Source organism: Chiloscyllium plagiosum, chromosome 33 (assembly GCF_004010195.1).
Source record: "Chiloscyllium plagiosum isolate BGI_BamShark_2017 chromosome 33, ASM401019v2, whole genome shotgun sequence".
Classification (NCBI taxonomy): Eukaryota; Metazoa; Chordata; class Chondrichthyes; order Orectolobiformes; family Hemiscylliidae; genus Chiloscyllium; species Chiloscyllium plagiosum.
The window spans coordinates 11,699,740-11,721,243 of record NC_057742.1 but is presented as its reverse complement, the minus strand read 5'-3'; the positions used below and the strand labels follow the sequence as shown (position 1 = coordinate 11,721,243).

General features: G+C 45.6%; 1 long non-coding RNA gene across 1 annotated transcript; it reads left to right on the top strand.

Annotated features, from left to right (window-relative positions):
- Positions 1-15,357: 15,357 nt before the first annotated feature.
- Positions 15,358-16,701, top strand: LOC122539831. Its single transcript, XR_006309198.1, has 2 exons — positions 15,358-15,708; positions 15,863-16,701. It is a non-coding gene; the product is annotated as an uncharacterized LOC122539831 (long non-coding RNA).
- Positions 16,702-21,504: the final 4,803 nt, after the last annotated feature.

The following is a 21,504-nucleotide window of genomic DNA, read 5'->3' as shown; positions in this document are numbered from 1 at the left end:
GGTCAGGCAGCATCCGAAGATCAAGAAAATCAACGTTTCGGGCATAAACCCTTCATCAGGAATGAGGCTTGTGGGCCAGGGGGCTGAGAGATAAATGGGAGGGGATGGGGCTGGGGGTAAGGTAGCTGGGAATGTGATAGGTGGATGAAAGTGGGGCTGATGGTGATAGGTTGAAAAGGAGGGTGGAGCGGATTGGTGGGAAGGAAAATGCTTAGGTAGGATAGGTCAAGAGGGTGGTGCCGAGTTGGAAGGTTAGATCCGGGATAAGGTGGGGGGAGGGGAAATGAGGAAACTGGTGAAATCCACATTGATCCCTGCCCCACCCCCATCCCTTTTATTTCTCAGTCCCTCAGGCTCACAGTCTCATTGCTGATGAAGGGCTTATGCCTGAAACGTCGATTCTCCTGCTCCTCGGATGCTGCCTGACCTGCTGTGCTTTTCCAGCACCACACTCTCGACTCTGATCTCCAGCATCTGCAGTCCTCACTTTCTCCTATTTTGTCCTCAGACTGTATACTGACTCAGAATAAAAATTGCAAATATTGACATCTGTAGTTATATTGAGTGAAATATGCTATATGCTGGCAAGTTGAACTTTATTGCAAGTTCTGTAATATTAAAGTCAAAATGGTTTGCAATGTATTGCTTACAATTTTTATAAATAAAGAATGGATGCTTTAAAACAACCTGTTCAGGGATGTTATGACACCTCTGGATGAGGAGAGACACAAGTTCAAGTCCTACCACGCCCAGAATCTGTGTCTTCTATCCTAGAGGCAGGGACATTACCTCAGATCCACTTACTATATAAGGCATACGTATTATAGCTCAATTTCCTTGGGTGTTTTATGGTTCCCCTCTACAGTCCTTTTAGCTCAGAGCTGGGGACACTACCACTGTGCCTCAAATTCTCTATGAGTAAGGTATTTATTTGGAAAAGAAAGACTTGGGTGCTCACCTATGTGCACACTTTCCTTTGCACTGGCTACCCCGTCACTTCACCCTATAAAGGAATTCACGGGATATAAAGCACCCTTTGATGTCCTAGGAGTTTTGAACGTCATGATCTAATTGTGAGCCCTCCTTTCTGTACAAACTACCTTCCAGGAATTCAGTGTCAATGAGCAATGATCAATAAATACATGGGTTGGATTAGTCAATAGGGCAATCGACAAGTGCACAGCTGTAAGAGTGAAGGAGTTATTCAAACATATGGCTACATTCTAAGGAACATTACAGTTTTCAGTCTGTTTTCCCAGTGACTGTGCCAAGTTATTGTTTGTTTTTGATTCATTAACAGGATGTGAGTGTCACTGGCTAGGCCTGCATTCCTTGCCCACCCCTAACTACCCAGAGGTCAATTAAGAATCAGCCATATTGCATGTAGGCCATTAACTTCCCTTTATAAAGGGCAGTAGAGAGTCACAACAGTAATTGCGTGGATCCTCATTAGACTTCAATTTTTACTGAATTCAAATACCACCTGCTACTACGACAGGATTCAAAGCAGGTTTCTGAGAACGTTACCTTGCTCTCTGGATTAACAGACTAGCAACTAGGCCAATGCCTCCCTATTCTGAGTTGCTGACTTTCTTCTCTCTCAAAGGTGCTGCCTCCTTTCTGGAATGTGCAACATCAAAATGGCCCTAATGAAGCTGAGATAGCGTCATGGGAGAATCAGGATGAGTTGTCATGGAAACGTGCCTGTGCACACTTCTGGAAGCAGTCACTTGGATGGAAATCAGGAATGGGAACCCTGACGAATTTTCTCAACTTCAGGCGCTTTTTCCACAATTCCCAAAAACGTTACATTCCAAAAGAATGGAATCTGCAGCCTCCCCAGCACCCCTCCCCCACTCCCCAAATAAAAGCAGACCCTCCCCTCAGTCTATAGCTGAGGCCAGACAGGCTTAGAAAGAACATAAGGCTACTGGGAGTGCTGATTCTGGGAGACTGCCTCAGGCCTAATCCCAGCACTCTAAGGGAGGTGGGGGTCTGGGTCCAACCTGGAAAATTCCAGTCAGCCTCTGAGAGTCTTACCTGGCACTTTGTTTCCTCCACTGGGGGGGCTCATTGATCGTCGGGTGGGTGGTCCAGTCAACATCCATCAAGAGATGGAAATGGGATTGGGCAAATAGCCCAGGCGTGGGATTCCGCTGAGAAAACTCCACAATGTCTAGCAGCTTGAATTTCCATCTCTTGTCCTTTTTATACACATCTGGGAATGACAATCCTGCTCCAAATCTCTCGGGGATGCTGGAAGGAGGACCATGTTAAGGGGAGTCCACAAATGGAGTACATTGTATATCATCTGTTGGAGGGAGCAGTCACAATCATTGGGAATGTTCCTTTATTCCAGAAATTATCTTGTGTTCATATGAGTGATCATTTCAGGAATAAAGAAAGACTCATATCAGACCTATACAGCACTTTCTATGGCCTCTGGATATGACCTTGACTTTCAACAGTGGTAACAACACTGAAACCCCCACTATCGACATCCTGGGAGTTACAGTTGACCAGAAACTGAACTGGACTCGCTATTTCAATATTATGGCTACACGAGCAGGCTGGAAGTTAGGAATCCTGCAGCAAGTAACTCATCTCCTGACTCCCCAAAGCCTGTTCACAAGACACAAGTCAGGAGTGTGATGGAATACTCCCCACTTGCCTGGATGGGGGCAGCTCCAACAACACTCAAGAAGCTCGACACCATCCAGGTCAAGGCAGTCCACCTCATTGTTACCACATTCAGAAACATCCGCTCCCTCCAACACTGACGCACAGTAGCAGCAATGAGTACCATCTACAAAGTGCACAGACCAAGTTCACAAAGATCCTCAGACAGCATGTTCCAAACCCACGCCCACTTTCATCGAGAAGGACAAGGGCAGCAGATACATGAGAACAGCAACACGTTTAAGTCCCCCTCCAAGCCACTCACCATCCCAACTTGGAAATATATCACTATTTCTTCACTGTTGCTGGGTCAAAATTGTGGAATCCCCTCCCTAAGGACATTGTGGGTTTACCTACAGCACATGGACTGCAGCGGTTCAAGAAGACAGCTCACCACCACCTTCTCAAGGTCAACTAATGAAGGGTAATAAATGATGGCCCATGTCCCATTGAAGAATAAATTGAAAAAGCCCCCTCCATGTCTTTTTAAAATCTTTCTCCTCTCACTGGATACAGAACTGGCTCAAAGGTAGAAGACAGAGGATGGTGATGGAGGGTTGTTTTTCAGACTAGGAGCCTGTGACTAGTGGAGTGCCAAAAGGATTGGTGCTGGGTCCACTCTTCTGAAGGTACAGTCACTGGTGTAATGTAGGAAATGTAACAATCAATCTGCAGCAGCAAGCTTAACGTTGCAAAGACCAGACAGTTATGTGATATTGGGGAGCATTCATGTGATCGTTTCAGAAATAGTGGTGTGGGATCCACCTTAGAGGGCATGCTGGGCTTGGCTTAATGCGCTATCCAATTCCTCCAAAATGACTTGTGTTCCTTGCATCTGAGCCCAAACCAAGTTTGTTTGCAGCTCTCAGTCATTGTCTGTATTGTAACAGGAATCGCTGGATATGGGTCCCGAGAAAGATATTTAGTCCTCCAGCCAAGACTTGAAGCAAGATTCCAGTTGGTTTTGGGGACCTCAGAAAAATTAAACCTGAGGGCTTCTAGTCCAGTGTGGTTTGTGGGTGATTGGTGGTTTCAGAGGGTCCTTCAAGTGGTCATAGAGTCACGGAGTCATACAGCATGTCCATGCCGACCCTATCCCAAACTAAACTAGTCCCACCTGCCTGCACTTGGCCCATATCCCTCCAAACATTTCTTATTCATGTACTTATTCAAATGTCTTTCAAACTTTGTAACTGTACCTGCATTCACCACTTCCTCTGGAAGTTGATTCCACACACAAACCACTTTCTCTGTGAAAAAGTTGCCCCCTCCATGTCTTTTTAAAATCTTTCTCCTCTTCCTTAAAAATATGCCCCCTTGAATTGAAATCTGCTGCAGGCTGTTCCAAAAAGAAGTGACTAATTCACAATGGCAAGCAGCAAGCTATAGGGGAGGTGATGGTCTAGTGGTACAATCACTGGACCTTAGTAATCCAGGTCATGCCCTGGGGACCTGGAGTTCAAAATTGCCATGGCAGATGGTGCGCTTTTGATTTATTGAGGATCATTGTTGAAGGGAAGTACTGGTCTAGTTCACTAATGCCCCTTTTACAGATGAAATCTGCCATCCTGGTCTGGCCTACATGTGACTTCAGACTCACAGCAATGTGGTTGACTCGTAACTGCCCTCTGAGCAACAAGGGATGGGCAATAAATGCTGGCCCAGACAGTAATATACCTGCATCCCATAGTAAAGTTAATATGTTTCCTCTAGATGGGAGTTGTTGAGTTACCAAGTTTCACTGGCTGCAGGCAGAGTTGAGTGTCCCTAATATTGAAGAAGAGTAGGCCATTCAACCCCTTGTGTCTGCTGTGCCATTCAATAAGATCATGTCTTATCTGTTTGGAACTTCAAACTCCCGTTTGTCCCTCAGCAGGAATCTACTTGTCTTAAAAATCATCAGAGACCCACCTTGCACTGAACTTTGAGGAAGAGAGTTCCAAAGACCCCTGACTGTGTGAGGGGAAAGGATTTCAGCCTTACCCCACTGGCAATCTAAGAGCCACTCTGTTTCATTGTTATAATTGGCTACAGATGCTCTTTGATGAGTCGGGCTATTTGTCAGGGAGTAACTGAGATTGGACCAAAACTCCGCCAGGTTCTTGCTCTATGCTGTTCTCGTCCAAACTGGGAATCAGATATGTCGCAATCGGAAGGGAAAACATTTCCAGCGTCCTGTTGCTGAATACTGTCCCCAGGGGTGGCACGGTGGCTCAGTGGTTAGCACTGCTGCTTCACAGCACCAGAGTCCCAGGTTCAATTCCAGCCTCAGGTGACTCTCTGTTTGGAATTTGCATGTTCTCTCTGGGTGCTCCGGTTTCCTCCCACAGTCCAAAGATGTGCAGGTCAGGTGAATTGGACATGCTAAATTGCCCATAGTGTTAGGTGCATTAGTCAGAGGGAAATAGGTCTGGATGGGTTACTCTTCGGAGGGTCGGTGTGGACTGGTTGGGCCGAAGGGCCTGTTTCAACACAGTAGGGAATCTAAAAAAAATCAGCATCATTTTCCTGAGTGGTCCCTCACAGATAAAGCTGACTCTCTCCCACTCTCAGGGTGAGTCTGTAGGTGGCTGTACAGACTGATGGAGCTATGGCAGGCTCTGTTACACTGGGGGTAGGTGGGGCATTAGTGTGGCGGCACACGGATTCCACCTTTTCTTCGAGGTGCTCAATGTCTTCCTGGTTGCTTCTCAACCTCTTTGGACGGTCTTGGGCCAGTGATTCCCAGTGGGAATGCCACGCCTCCCTACTGAGTTCTTGAGGGTATTCCTGAAGCACTTCCTCTGTCTATCTGGGGCTTTCCTGCCATTTTGGAGCTGGAATAGAACAGAATCCTGGCATCAGGTCTTTTGGCCCATACAAGTCCATACCCACCCTCTGACCCATTCCCCTTCCACTCTACATTTACCCTTGAATAATGCACCTAACTCATACACCCTTGAACACTGTGGGCAATTTAGCATGGCCAATTCACTTAACCTGCACATCTTTGGACTGTTGGAGGAAACCGGAGCACCCAGAGGAAACCCACACAGACATAGGGAGAATGTGCAAACTCCACACAGACAGTTGTCCAAGGCTGGAATCAAACCCGGGTCCCTGACGCTGTGAGTCACCGTGCCACCCCTGGGCGTAGAGCACCTGCTCGGGGAATCTGGTGTTGGTTATGGGGACAACATGGTCAGTCTATTGTAGCTGATCAAAATTCCCCAACCCTTCCATCATGTGAGTGAATGTGTTTGTATGAGGCTCCTGGCTCTTTCAGTTAAGACTTTGAATATATAAGGGGATCCTGGGGCGAGGTTGCAGATGGTGACCTGTGTCTGAGGAATCCAAGCCCAGAAAGTTCAGTGTTGGTGTGAGATTCCAGAGGCACGGAGAAAAATAAAGCATTATTAATTGCAAAGGGTTAATTATAAAGAACTTTTATTTACATGATACAGTTCATAATCTCGGGATATCCCAAAGTGCTGCAAATAATAATTTAAGAATAATAATTTCAGAGGAAATGCAAAAGGAAATTTGGAAAAAAAAAGATCAAATCATAAATTGTGATCAGATCCAAGTTTAAACTCTAAATAAAAACCGCAAGAACTGCAGATGCCGTAAATCTGAGGATGCTGGACCCAAAATGTTAACTTTGATTTCTCTTCTCTCCACTGATGCTATCAGACCTGCTGAGCTTTTCCAACAATTTCTATTTTTTGTCTGGAGTTTAAACTCCAATTGTCCAGGACCTGGTCTGATTCTGTTATCTGGGCTTAGAGAGCCCTCTTGTGGTATGTGTATTTCAATGAGAATTTTCATGTTTTTCCAAAGTTAAATTTGGAACACTAGCTTTCGGAGCGACGCTCCTTCATCAGGTGATTGTGGAGGGCTCAATAGTAACACAGAATTTATAGCAAAAATTTGGAGTGTAACTGAAATTATACATTGAAGAATTGATTGTCTTTTAAGCCTTTCAAAATTTTTGCTATAAATTCTGTGTTACGATCGAGCCCTCCACAATCACCTGATGAAGGAGCGTCGCTCCGAAAGCTAGTGTGCTTCCAATTAAACCTGTTGGACCATAACCTGGTGTTGTGTGATTTTAACTTTGTACACCCCAGTCCAACACCGGCATCTCCAAATCATGTTTTTCCAGTTGGTGAATGTGACCAGATGGGGGCGTATTTCTTTTGCTTGAGGTCTTTGATAAAGGCAGGTCTGACCCACAGTGATGTTCCATCCACCCCCAGAGAAGATGAAGGAGGAAGGTCCAAATTCATCCTGACCAAATCAGGGGTTGATCCCTGTATTGTTGGTGGTAAATTGTACCCCAGCAGTTTCCAGCCCCCTCCAGGGGTGTGAGTTGCTGAAGCAAAGTCCACCTTTACCTGCACGCTGTCAGCTGGGTTATGGACAGTGATGGCGGAGTCTCCAGCTTTTTACCCGTCACGTGTCTAAACTGCAATCTCTCCTGCTGGTACCACCTTATGTGTCGAAAGGATTCTCTGGTTCATACTCAACCCATGTGGCCACCTTATAAGCACACCTTCCTTGGCCATCATGTCCTGGAGTGGGACATGAACCTGGGGCTCCTTGCCCAGAGTCAGGGACACTACCACTGCAGCACAAGACCTCCCTAGGAGGGAATTTAACAACACCGCTAATAGGAAGGATATTATTAAGCTGGAGAGGGTTTAGGGAAGATTTCTCCAGCTTCCTCATTTCCCCTCCCCCCACCTTATCTCAGTCCCAACCCCCGAATTCAGCACCACCTTCTTGACCTGCAATCTTCTTCCAGACCTCTCCGCCCCCAAAACGTCGATTCTCCTGCTCCTTGGATGCTGCCTGGCCTGCTGCGCTTTTCCAGCACCACATGTTTCAACTCTGGTCTCCAGCAGTCCTCACTTTCTCCTCCTTTAGAGAAGCTTTTCCAAGATGTTGCTGGGAATAGAGAGTTTGTTTTATAAGGAGAGACTGGAGAGGCTGGAAGGAGCATAGGAGGCTGAGGGGTGACCTTATAGAGGTTTATAAAATCATAGATAAGGTGAATGGCAGGGGTCTTTTCCCTAAGATTGGGGATTTCAAAACTAGGGGGCACATCTTTAAACTGAGAGGAGAAAGATTCAAAAAAGACATTAGGGGCAACTTTTTTACCCAGAGGGTAGTTCGTGTGTGGACTGAACTGTACCTCCAGAGAAGGTGGTGAATGTGGGCACAGTTACAACGTTTAAAAGACATTTGGATAAGTTCATGAAAAGGAAAGGTTTGGAGAGATGTGGGCCAAGCGCAGGCAGGTGGGAAGAGTTTAATTTGGGGTTATGGTCAGCATGGACTGGTTGGACCCAAGGGTCTCTATGATTCTGGTTTTTCAGGTATTTTCCACCTTGTCCAAGTCTCCTCACATAATCCTCTGTGTGTACTGGGGAGCAGTGTCTGACCTTTGTTGCTCACACTGTGATATCCCCTGATCTGCTTATGGAATAACCACACTAACATCTGTATTAGGAGTAGGTTACTAGGCCCCCACCATTCAATATGATCATGGCTCAGTAGGTCACTCCAAATTCCTGTCTACTGTTGATAACCTCTCACCCCCGAATAACCTTTCACCCTGATAACCTATCAGCCTATCATTTATCAAGAATCTAGTTACCCTCTGCCTTTGAACCATTCACATGCTCTGTTTCTGGTGCCTTTTGAGGAAGAGATTTGCAAAGACTCTCAATTCTCTCAGAGAAAGCATTTCTCTTTGTCTTTGTCTGAAATGGGCAATTTTGGACTTTTAAACCGAGACTGCTATTTAACCAGCATTGAATAAGCAGAAACTAATTTCAATCAAATATTGAAGACCATTGACATTCATCCCTGTCACAAACTCCCTTCCTTTGCTAATGACTCCATCTGCCTCCTTACTAAGCATCTGAGCCTGAACTGGGTTGTTCACAGTTTTGTCAATCCCATTCTATTTGACCCCAAGGTGCTGACGCTGTATTCTCTGAAGACTGCATCTGTGTAAATTTATCCATGCCCACATCAGCTTCAACTCCTCCACTGCCGAAAGCCCCCTTGCAACCAATGCTACCTTTAATGACGACGAACCTAACCACGCTCCTTGTTTGTTGTATGTAGGCTCTGTTAGTCTTAGTCAAGATTAGAGTGGTGCTGAAAAAACACAGCAAGTCACATTCCTGATGAAGAGCTCCTGCCTGAAACATCGATTTTCCTGCTCCTCGGATGCGACCTGATCTGCTGTGCTTTTCCAGCACCACATTAACCTTGACTCTGATCTCCAGCATCTGTAGTCCTCACTTTTGCCTCTGTAAGTCTGAGCTCAGACTTCAATATCCGTGTCCCGACCCTCACTGAGTCCCGATCATCCATCTCCCCTGGGGGTTGGTGAGACCATGTGGGCACGGGAGCTGTGCCGAGGAGCAGTGTGGGTGAATCTCACTGTCCAAGGCATAATCCGCCCTCATGCCACTGCACTCCCCAGGATAAACCACACTGGGCCCCTTCATCCTCATGGGCTGTCCTCCTTTCCTTCCATTTCCGTGAAGGGAGATGACTGAGTCGCTTCACCGTGATCACCGAAACCGATGGGGTTTGTGCAGAAACCGATCGTGCAGCGTGTGAGAAATGTACAACAAAACAGTGGGAGTTGAACACCAGGCTGAAAGGTGGCACCGAGATCCAGTTACTTATAACAAAAAGCGGAACAGGAATGGAAGAGGAACCAGAACAGGAGGTGAGAGGCCTTCAGCAAGTGAGAAAATCTCAGTGTTTCTGTGTGTGGAACCGGAGTGTTAGAATGATCAATTATTGTTCCACAAAGATACTTTGAGTTAATGATGACTTGCCACTTTCAAACTGAAACACAAACAAAGTGAGAGTTCATCGTCACTCTGGTCACCCGAGGTGCCTCTCCCAGAACCTTGCAAAGTGCAAGGTTCTGGGAGAGGGAGCCAGGATATTCACTCCCACCCCCCCCCACCAAATCACCAAATTGCCCGACATACAGACAGTTCTAGTGGACACTGGGTATATCCGGATGTCTGTGGGCTTAACTTGGTAGCCAATGGCACATATGCCAATGACTCTCAGGGCAACACTTTCTCTTCCAGATCGGGTCGACCTCTCTCCTCAACTGTGGATGTCAGCAGAAGGCTCTGGAGGGTAAAGGGGGGGTTCTGCCCACTTGGCAGAGAGCCCACATAAATACAGGTTTCAATCTTCAGTGGGTATATGCTTTGGCCAGTGAAGGGAATAGCTGACTTTGTCTCTTTATTCAAAAAACATTTCTGAATGGGGTGGTGGGGAGGGGCTCTCCTTTGAGACTTACCATTGTTAGTCTCTGGCTTAGTGTGAGGCACTATGGACAGGCTTTGAGTGGGCATGCGTGGCATTGAGTTGGATGGAGTGTATATGAAACAAATGGAGTTGGAGCTGAATTGGACCATTCAGGCCCTTGAGCCTGAGGAACAGGAGCCATGGGGATACAGAACAAAGAGGCCACATTAGCACATATTCTGCATTCAAGAACCGGGAGCAACGGGAGACAGAGCGGAGGTGTTCGTTGGAGACCAGGAGACCAGGAGCTTGCCGGGAAGGTATAGTATATATACTTAGTATATATTTGGGCAGCGGCTAAACCCAAGATACTACACATGTAGTATTTCCCTCCTGCCTCCTTACAGGATACTGTAAGGTGAGGTTTTTTTTCTTTTATATATTGAAGTGCATTGTTTGGTTTTAGTTAGTTGAGTTAAAGCTAAGGCTTACAATAGCAGGGGACCTCAGACCCATGGCATGTGCCTCTTGCTTGATGTGGGAGCTCAGGGACATGACTGACGTTCCTGACTCTTACACTTGCAAGAAGTGTGTCCAGCTGAAGCTCTTGTTCGACCACATGACGGCTCTGGAGGTGCAGATGGACTCACTGTGGAGCATCCGCGATGCTGAGGAGGTCGTGGATAGCACGTTTAGTGAACTGGTCACACCGCAGGTTAGAGTTGCTGAGGGAGATAGTGAAGGGGTGACCAAAAGGCAGAGAAAGAGTAGGAAGGCAGTGCAGGTGTCCCCTGTGGTCATCTCCCTCCAAAACAGGTATACCGTTTTGGATACTATTGGAGGAGATGGCTCACCGGGGGAGGGCAGTAGTTGCCAGGATCATGGCACCGTGATGGGCACTGCTGTTCAGAAAGGCGGGAAAAAGACTCATAGGGCCATAGTCATAGGGGATTCTATTGTAAAGGGAGGAGATAGGTGGTTCTGTGACCGAAAATGAGACTACTGGATGGTATGTAGCCTCCCAGGTGCTCGGGTCAGGGATGTCACCAATTGGCTGCAGAGCATTCTAAAAGGAGAGGGTGAACAGCCAGTTGTCTTGGTGCATATAGACACCAATGATATAAGTAAAAAATGAGATGAGGTCCTGAAAGCAGAATTCAGGGAGCTAGGAGAGAAGATAAGGAGGAGGAGGACCTGAAAGGTAGTGATCTCAGGATTGCTACCAGTGTCATTTGCTAGCCAGGGTAGAAATGAAAGAATAAGCAGGATAAACACGTGGCTTGAGGGATGATGTAGGAGGGAGTGGTTCAAATCTGTGGGACATTGGGACCAGTTCTGGGGAAGGTGGAACTATTGCAAATTGGGTGGTCTATAACTGAACCAGACTGGAACTAATGTCCTTGGGGAAGTTTTTGCTACTGCTGTTGGGGAGGGTTTAAACTAATGTGGCAGGGGGCTGGGAACCAGAAGAGAAGGCTAGTAGACAGTGAGATGGAAACTAGAGATTGTAAGGAACAAGATCATGAAGTTAGCATTACCAAGGGTAAGAGTAGGCAGACAGCAAATGAATGCAAAGGAACTGGTGGGTTGAAGGTGGACAAATCCTCAGGACCGGATGGGATCTATCCCAGGTTGCTGAGGGAAGCGAGAAAGGAAATAGCTGGGGCCCTGCCAGATAACTTTGTAGCATCCTTAAACAATGTGAAGTGCCGGAGGACCAGAGAGTTGCTTACGTTGTCCCTGTTCAAAAAGTGTGGTGGGATATTCCAGGTAACTACAGACCAGTGAACCTGATGTCAGTGGTGGGAAAGTTGCTGGAGAAGGTACTGAGGGATAGGATCTATATATATTTGGAAGGAAATGGGCTTATCAGTGATAGGCAACATGGTTTTGTGTGGGGGAGTTTGTGTCTTACCAACTGAATAGATTTCTTTGAGGAAGTGATCAAGTTGATAGATGAAGGAAGGGCTGTAGATATCATACATATGGACTTTAGTAAAGTGTTTGATAAGGTGCCCCATGGTAAACTAATGGAGAAAGTGAAGTCACATGGTGTGTAGGGTGGTCTAGCTAGGTGAGCAACAGGAGACAGAGAGTAGTAGTTGAAGGGAGTTTCTCGAAATGGAGAAAGGTGACCAGTGGTGTTCCACAGGGGTCAGTGCGGGGGCCACTGTTGTTTGTGATATACATAAATGATCTGGAAGAGGACACTGTTAATATGATCAGCAAGTTTGCAAATGACACAAAGATTGATGGAGTAGCAGAAAGTAAGGGGACTGTCAAAGAATACAGGATAATATAGATAGACTGGAGAGTTGGGCTGAGAAGTGGCAGATGGAGTTCAATCCAGACAAATGTGAGGTGATGCATTTTGGAAGGTCTAATTCTAGAGCAAACTATACTGTAACAGAAGAGCCTTGGGAAACGTTGATGCAGTGAGATCTGGGAATTCAGGTCCATTGTACCCTGAAGGTGGCTGCTCAGGTGGATAGAGTGGTCAAGAAGGCATATGGTATGCTTGCCTTCATCAGACGGGGTATTGAGTATAAGAGCTGACAGGTCATGTTAAAATTGTACAAGACTTTGATTCGGCTGCATTTAAAATACTATGTACAGTTCTGGTCGCCATGTTACCGAAAGGATGTGGACGTTTTGGAGAGGGTGCAGAGAAGGTTTACGAGGATGTTGCCTGGTATGGAATGTGCTAGCTATGAAGAGAGATTGAGCAGGTTAGGAATGTTTTCATTAGGAGAAAGGAAATTAAGGGGGGATCTGATTGAGTTCTACAAAATCATGAAGGGTATGGACAGGGTGGAAAGAGACAAGCTTTTTCCCAGGGTGAAGGATTCAATAACGAGAGGTCATGTGTTCAAGGTGAGAGGTGAAAAGTTTAAGCGGGATATACACGGCAAGTACTTCACACAGAGGGTGGTAGGTGTTTGGAACGCGTTGCCAGCAGAGGTAGTAGAGACAGGCACGGTAGATTCATTTAAGGTGCGTCTGGACAGATGCATGAGTACGTGGGGAGCAGAGGGATACAGATCCTTAGGAACTGAGCAATAGGTTTAGACAGTGGATTTGGATTAGCACAGGCTTGGAGGGCTGAAGGGCCTGTTCCTGGGCTGTAAATTTTCTTTGCTTTCTTTGTTCTCCTTGGAAGCCCAATGGTTCATGAGTCTCTCTGAGGAGCCATAAGAGATAAGACCACAATAGCCCACACATTGTAGGGGTCTAGGCGATGGCTTATCCCCTCCATCCACACCATCCTGCACTGGAATCAGAGTGCAGCCTCACTGTGCACCTATCCCGCACCTTCCCAAAATGGCCAATGGCACTTACAAATGACTCTGGAGTCATTGCAAGTTCTTTTCCTTATGTCTGGAAGTTCTACCTCACACAACCAAACAGACTGTTCCACCATGAGGTCACCTGTGGCAATTTCCACCTATTCACCACCACCATGATCCCCAGGGTCATCCTGACTTCCGGAAGGAAATTGCTCATTGTGAATTGCAGCCTCAGGAAATGGAGTCGGTTAGTCAGCTCGCTGAGCTGTTCTCTCATTTAATTGGATTACAGTTGATCTTTATCTAAACTCCTATTTACTCAACTCAGTTCCCGATGAAGGGCTCTTGCCTGAAACGTCGATTCTCCTGCTGCTCAGATGCTGCCTGACCTAGTGTGCTTTTCCAGCAGTACACTCTTGGCTCTAATCTCCAGCATCTGCAGTCCTCACTTTTGCTCAGTTCCATCAATCTCTAGTTGGGAATTTCTGATTAACTCTCAGCCTCAAAAGCATTTTGAGGGAGACAGTTCTAGATTTTCACTGCAATTTGAATAAAGAATTGCTTCTTAACATCACTGTTGAAGTGTCTTACTCTGATTTAAGATCAATTTGTCAAATTTTAACCTCAATTACTCTAATTTTAACACGATTCCACTTAGCTCTGGGCTCCACCATGGTGGAAATAGCTTTCCTTGACTTATACTATCGACTCCTTTCATCATCTTGTAAAAACTTTCGATATTTGATCTGGAAATAGAAACTGGAAAATGGAGGTTTGAATTAATACTTTTGTTTACAAAATGTGAAACGGTATTTTGTTCACTTATTATACAAGCACATGTAACTCTGCTGGCATTGGATTTTCCTACTTTTGTGAAACTAGCTGGAACCAGTTGCCTTTGGGTTGAGACAAAAAACACTGCCCAGCAAGAGCTTCTGGATTGATCTTATCGAACTGCAGGCAGTATTCCGGGATGTGGTATCACCAGTTGTCTGTATAACTGAAGCATAATATCGTTACTTTCATGTTCAACTCCACAAATGATGATGGAGGCTAAATCTTTAAATAAATTTAAAGGCAGAGGTCAGTAGATTCTTGCTAGACAAAGGAACTAACGCTTATAGTGGGTGCGCAGATCATAAGACATAGGAGTGGAAGTAAGGCCATTCGGCCCATCGAGTCCATTCCGCCATTCAATCATGGCTGATGCGCATAGATGCTTGCAGAATGGCATGGTGGCTCAGTGGTTAGCACTACTGCCTCATAGCATCAGGGATCCAGGTTCAATTCCTGCCTCAGGCGACTGTCTGTGTGGAGTTTGCACATTCTCCACATGTCAGTGTGAGTTTCCTCCCAAAGACCTGCAGGTTAGGTGAATTGGCAATGCTAAACTGCCCATAATGTCCAAGGGTATGTAGGTGGATTGGCCATGGGAAATGCAGGGATGTTATGGGGGCTGGTGAATCTGGATGGGATGCTCTTTGGAGAGTTGGTTTGGACTTGTTGGGCTGAAGGGCCTCTTTCCATAATGTAGGGATTCTGTGGATACTGAGGTAAGAGTGCTGTGGACCTCAAACTGGCAAGTCATTTCTCCCTCTGCAAGTGAAGAAGAAATAACATTCAAAGACTCTACAAAGAGAACAACCTCTGACACAAGCCAAGATCCAGGTCCAACTAACTGGCTACTAAACTGAGAATTGCTGTGACTGACACAACAATATGTCATGGCCCAGAACTGAAGTCTCACTAACTTGACTGAATATTTTAAAGAGGTGATAAAGAAGATTGATGAAGGCAGAGCAGCAGATGTTCTCTATATGGGCTTTAACAAGGCATTCAACAAGGTTCCACATGGTAGTTAACAAGGTTAGATCACATGGAATCCAGGGAGAACTAGCCAATTAGACACAAAATTGGCTTGAAGGTAGGAAGACAGAGGGTGGTGGTGGAGGATTGCTTTTCGGAGTGGGGGCCTGTTACCAATGGTGTGTCATAAGGATCGGTGCTGGGTCCACTTTTTGGTTATTTACATAAAAGATTTGGATATAAACAGAGGAGGTAAAGTTAGTAAGTTTGCAGATAATACCAAAATTGGTGGTGTAGTGGGCAGTGATTAGGTTATCTCAAAGGTGGTGCAGATTGTTTGCATTTAATAATTAACAAGCCATCCTTGCCACCTATTAAAAGGAAAATTTGTTAAAGTAAAGAAGTGTTTCGCCTTCTTATTTATCAATGAAACCTGGTGTGATTTATTTTACCTTAGGTAGTGGTCACAGTCAGGCAAACTTGCCTTCCTGGTGAAGATATTGGTCATATTTATCCTGTAATAGTGGGGCTTGAATTCCAGCTCACTCCTCCCCTCAGGGTCATGACAATCTTAAACAAGTAATCCAACTCTCCCCAGTGTAAAATATAGACAAGCAGGAACAAAGTTTGTTGATGAGCAGATGACATGATAGTGGATGGAGTGAAGTTACATTCAAATAATTATTTCAATCTTTGGCTTTTATTGTACTGTTGCATCAATTGTGGCAATCCTCAAATCGTCGGCCAATCAGCTGGATCTATGTTTTTTTTATCTTTTTAGATTCTTCAGTGTTATTTCTTCTTCATTCTCACAGGGAGATGGAGAGAGACGTGACTTGTCGGCGGGCTTTTGGAGGTTTGAGATCCCACTACACTCTCAACCGTGTGACAAACCTGCGACTTAAAAATCAAACCGAGAACTGTTGCTGGGTCATTTTTGTTTTAACCCGAAGACAGCTGCTGCCAACTGCTCTCACAAAAGTATCAAAACTCCAGCCTGTATTTGAGGGAGTGCAAACCTGAATCTTTGAGGGTCCTATATATTAACCCTTTTGGCTCATTACCAGCTTCTTGATTATGTTGACCTTGTCCAGTGTAGGGCGACCCCCGTATCCATGGAATCGTTTTTCACGGTTTCAGTTACTCACAGTTTACCGCGGCCCCAGCATATTTTAAGGAACCTTCTGGAACCAGGGACCAGGAAGCTGCCGGGAAGGCACGTTTCCCACTGAAATGAATGGGTTCGCTCCTATCCACGGTTTCAGGCTACCACGTTAGGACTTGGAATGTATCCCTTGTGGGTCCGAGGGGGGAGGGTCTACTGTACTGCCTAAAACCTAACTGGGAATTCTCAGAGAGAATGGAAACAGGGCATCAGAAAGATTCCAGACTACTGAGGAGCTTGCTTGCTAATCTTGACCATCAAAGTGAGGGATCAAGGGAAAGCAGACTGCAACAATGTACTCAGGATGTCTGCGGTAAAACTGACTGCTCATCATCAGCAAACAATTCAAAAACCGGGGGAGAAGCAAACATGAGTGGACTTTGCGTGTATTTAATTGGTAATTGCATTGTTCAGTGCTGCCCAATCATAAGCCTGGTTTGGATATTGCCTTGTGCATTTGATTTTTAAGTAAACATTCTTTGCTTGTTATTTCTGCTTGGATTAGCTTTGATCAATGTTTGTTCATGTTTCAGGATAAGTGTACTTAACTTCCAACAGTGTGGACTGCAATCAGGGCAGTCATTAGCTCTGGGTCCTGAGCCAAGGGGCCACTGAAAAGGGAAAACACACAAAAAAAGTGAAGGATCGAGAGTATAAACAGAGTTCACTGGCAGGCAGTGTTGCAAAGCTGTGAAAAAGAAAATGTAATGCCTTTATTTCAAAAAAATAAAGCATGGATTAAAAAAACAAAAAAAAAGCATACAGATATTCTGAAGCTTTGTGAGACAGATTTTAGGGAGGAGACAAAATAGCTCCTCAGGTGATCTGGAACAGGTAAGGAGGTTGAATGTATTTAGTCTATAGAAGAAATATGACCAAACAATCTCCTCTGCTATGCTTTCCTCTCCTAGTGTCTTGTACAGTGACACTGAAGTGCTCTGACGGGATGCTATTTAATTGCTCAGTGGCACATGGTCTGGAACCATTCCAAGTCAAGATGAAGCCTACACTTTAATCATCAATTTGTAAGGAGTGCTATTTCTGATCAGCTTAACCCAAATCGCAGGATAGCTGTAAGGCCTAAACTAAAATAAAATAGTGTGAATGTTGGATATCTGAAACAAAAACAGAAAGTGCTGGAGAAACTTAGCAGGTCTGACGGGAACTGAGGAAAGAGAAACAGAGTTAATGTTTCAAGACCACTGTGACTTTTTCCGAACCAGGACCACTAACTTTGTTTCTCCCCAGTAACCAACAGGAAACCAGATATTGATGTTATACTTCAGTTTCAAATCAGCCTCCAGGTTGAAATATGTCTACACAGCAGGTAGTACTGTAACGGCTCATATTTCCAATTAGGAGTTGGAAAGTTGTAGGTTCAAGCCCCCAACAACTTGCATTTATGTCGTACCTTTAACCTAGCACAATGTCCCTGCACGCGTCACAGGTCTGTGATAAAACATTTCACTGAGCCACATAAAGAAGAGTTGCTTGGTCAGAGAGAACTTGAGTATTATTGAGGGATGGAGGCATGCAGTAGAAGGTTTTGGTCCTGCACTCATCAGGACTGATGCAAGAATGCCAAAATTCAAAGGGAAAAACAATTTATGTTTTCTCATGCAAAATGAGAGGAGTGGGATATATTTAATTGGAAGTAACACAGGGGATTGGTCAGTGAAATAAAAAACTGAAGGTCCATGGAGTTGGCACGGTGGCTCAGTGGTTAGCACTGCTGCCTCACAGCACCAGGGACCTGGGTTGTGATGCAAAAGCAATTGAGAGGTTGGCTATTTGTGGCAAGTCAATCTCCATTAATTAGTTTACAGCAACTCCAAGTACATGGCAATGGGTTCAGAATCTTAGCTCCAAGAGTCAAGTGGGATTGAACCGGGTGACAGATGGGGTCTCAGCTGCTGACTGGACAGCAGGCGAGATCCATCTCCTGTTCTGTTCAGGAAGAACCACTTAATAAAATATCCATCAGGCACTCAACTGGGCAGCAATGGGCCACACCCTGGGGGTGAAAGGGACTGCTGCTGGTTATCCATGTACCCAAGGCACAAGATGGCTGAGAGTCCCAGTTGAGTGACGATGGGTCAAGAGTCTGCGAGGTGAGGGTCACAGGGGATGGAAATGAGGTTAGCAGTAAGGGCAGTGGAGGTGGGGGTGGTGAATTGCACCCCTTACTAATCCTGGGTCCTTTAAGCAGGCATTGAGGGCCTTTGAATGAGGTCAATGGGTGGCTGAGTGGTATTATCACTGGACTGTTAATCCAGCTAAAGCTCTGGAGACCCAGAGTTCGAATCCTGTCATGGCAGATGGTGGACTTTGAATTCAATAAAAACCTGAAAATAAGAGATGACGCTGTCAGGAAAAACCCATCTGGTTCACTAATGTCCTTTAGGGAAGGAAACTGCCATCCTTGGTGGCATGATGGCCTTCCATCACTCCCTGTGGACTGCCTGGGGTCCAGATAATGGCACGTGGGCTTTGCTGGAAGAGAAAGCTGAATTTGTCACCCGTTCCCTGGTTGTCCTTGAGAAGGTGGTGGTGAGCTGTCTTCTATGAACCGCTACAGTGGATGTGGATTCTGTTCTACATTCTATCTGTCGTTAGGTTGCCCCATATTGACAGGGACAGAATTCGATTCGAGGAGGTGGACCAGTTTGATCGCCTTTTCAGGCTGTTATTGTGTGAACCTATATTATTTTCCTCGATGAAGTGGCCAAGACAAAATATTCACTTTTACCTAAACGGGGAGAGAGTGACAATCTGTGCACTGTCGGCTTTCCAGCAATTGATCTTGTTCAGATTTGTTGCTGGTTTTCTTTCTCAGCCTGAAGTTGAGCTGTGTGTACAAAGGCACTATTATCCTGGTATGTTAACCAAATTGGGAGAAAGTGAGGACTGCAGATGCTGGAGATCAGAATCAAGAAGTGTGATGCTGGAAAAGCACAGCAGGTCAGGCAGCATCCGAGACCAGGACAGTTGACGTGATGAAGAGCTTATGCTTGAAGCATTGACTTTCATGGTAACCAAGTTCACCTTCTTCATAATTTAAAACCAGAAGGTGCATAGCAGCAGGTTCCAAATGTACATCACCTGGCCCTGACTCTGCCCTCAATCTGCTGAGGAACCTTCGATACATGAGCTGCCGCTCTTGCCTCAGCACGTTTTGGTTTCAAGGCTCACTTTGGAGACTCGAGCAGATTATTTGGACTGGCACTCTGAGAACTGCCAGCTCTCAGAGGTGAAGTTATACTGAGCTTGCACGTGAAAGAACACACAATTGTTAAGGAGACAGTGGCTCTATTCCCAGGGTCCTTAGAATCATAGGGCCCTTATATTGCAGAAAGAGGCCATTCGGCCTATTGAGTCTGCACATCCTCCAACGAGCAATCTGCCCTTACCCAGCACCCCCACTCTATCCCCATAATCCTACCTTTCCCATGGCTAATCCACCTCCCCTGCACATCCTTGCCAACATTCAATCACCATAACTGATCACCTGGTCACTGTCAGAATGCTGCTTGTGGGAACTTGCTGTGCATAAATTGATGACCAGATTCCATTGGTGACTATATTTCAAAAGTATTAATTGTAAAGTGCTTTGGGATGTCCCAAAGTTGCTAGATAAATGGAAGTCATTTCTTTCCTGTAGTACTATCTTATTGAAACACAAGACCTTGAGGGGATTGTGCTGTTGGCATTTATTTTGAGAGGACTTGAATATAAAACCAGAGATATGCTTCTGAGGCTTTATAAGGATCTGGTCAGACTACATTTGGAGTATTGTGTGCAGTTTTGGGCCCCATATCTCAGGAAGGATATATTGACCCTGGGGTGGGTTCAGAGGAAGTTTACGAGAATGGTCCCAGGAATGAAAAGCTTAACATATGAGGAATGTTTGAGACTCTGGGTCTATAATCAATGGAGTTTAGAAGGATGAGGGGGGATCTAACTGGAGCTTACAGAATACTGAAGGGCCTAGACAGAGTGAATGTTGGGAAGCTGTCTCCATTGGCAGGAGAGACTAGGATCTGAGGACGCAGCACTAAAGTAAGGGGAAGACCTTTTAGAACTGAGATAAGGAGAAACCTCTTCAGCCAGAGAGTGATCAATTTATGGAATTCACTGCCACAGAAGTCTATGGAGGTCAGGCCATTGAGTATATTTAAGACTGAGAGAGATAGATTCTTGATTGTCAAAGGAATCAAGAGTTACCGGGAGAAAGTGGGAGAATGGGGATGAGAAACCTATTGGCCATGATTGAGTGGCTGAGCAGACTTGATGGGCTGAATGGCCTAATTTCTGCCCCTATGTCTTCTGGTCTTATGGATTGGACAGGTTGGATGCTGAAAGGATGTTTCCCCTCGTGGGAGAGGCTATAACTAGAGAGGAGTCAAAGAGTATGATGCTGGAAAAGCACAGCCAGTCAGGCAGCCTCCCAGGAGCAGGAGAGTCGACGTTTCAAGCATAAGCTCTTCATCTGGAATGTTCGTTCAATGTGTGGTTTCTTCTGAGGATGGAGAACAGCAGGGGTCCTTTGCAGGTCTGTAAGAGTGTGGCCTGAGCTGGGGCAGGGCTGACTGCAGCAAGAGGAGGTGGAAGCACGTGGCTTTGAGTGTAGAGTGGAGGATCTGGAAGGAGAACCATTTCTGGAGGCTTTGGATTTGTTGTGGGTACTGGTTGTCCTGTTCAGGTTTAAATTGTGATAGTGTTTGTTCAGTGTGTGGACTCTCATGCTGCCTGACAAGCTGTGTTTTCTCAGCACCACACCCTTTGACTATGATCTCCAGCATCTGCGGTCCTTACTTTCTCCCAGTTGATTACAACTAGAGGACTCTAACAGGTTTATAAAAGCAATAGACAATAGACAACAGGTGCAGGAGTAGGCCATTCAGCCCATCGAGTCTGTACCGCCATTCAATACGATCATGGCTGATCATTCCTAATCAATATCCTCGTCCTGCCTTATCTCCATAACCCTTGATTCCACTATCTTTGAGAGCTCTATCCAACTCTTTCTTAAATGAATCTAGGGACTGGGCCTCCACTGCCCTCTGGGGCAGAGCATTCCACACAGCCACCACTCTCTGGGTGAAGAAGTTTCTCCTCATCTCTGTCCTAAATGGTCTACCCCATATTTTTAAGCTGTGTCCTCTGGTTCAGCACTCACCCATCAGCGGAAACATGTTTCCTGCCTCCAGAGTGTCCAAACCTTTAATAATCTTATATGTCTCAATCAGATCCCCTCACAGTCTTCTAAACTCAAGGGTATACAAGCCAAGT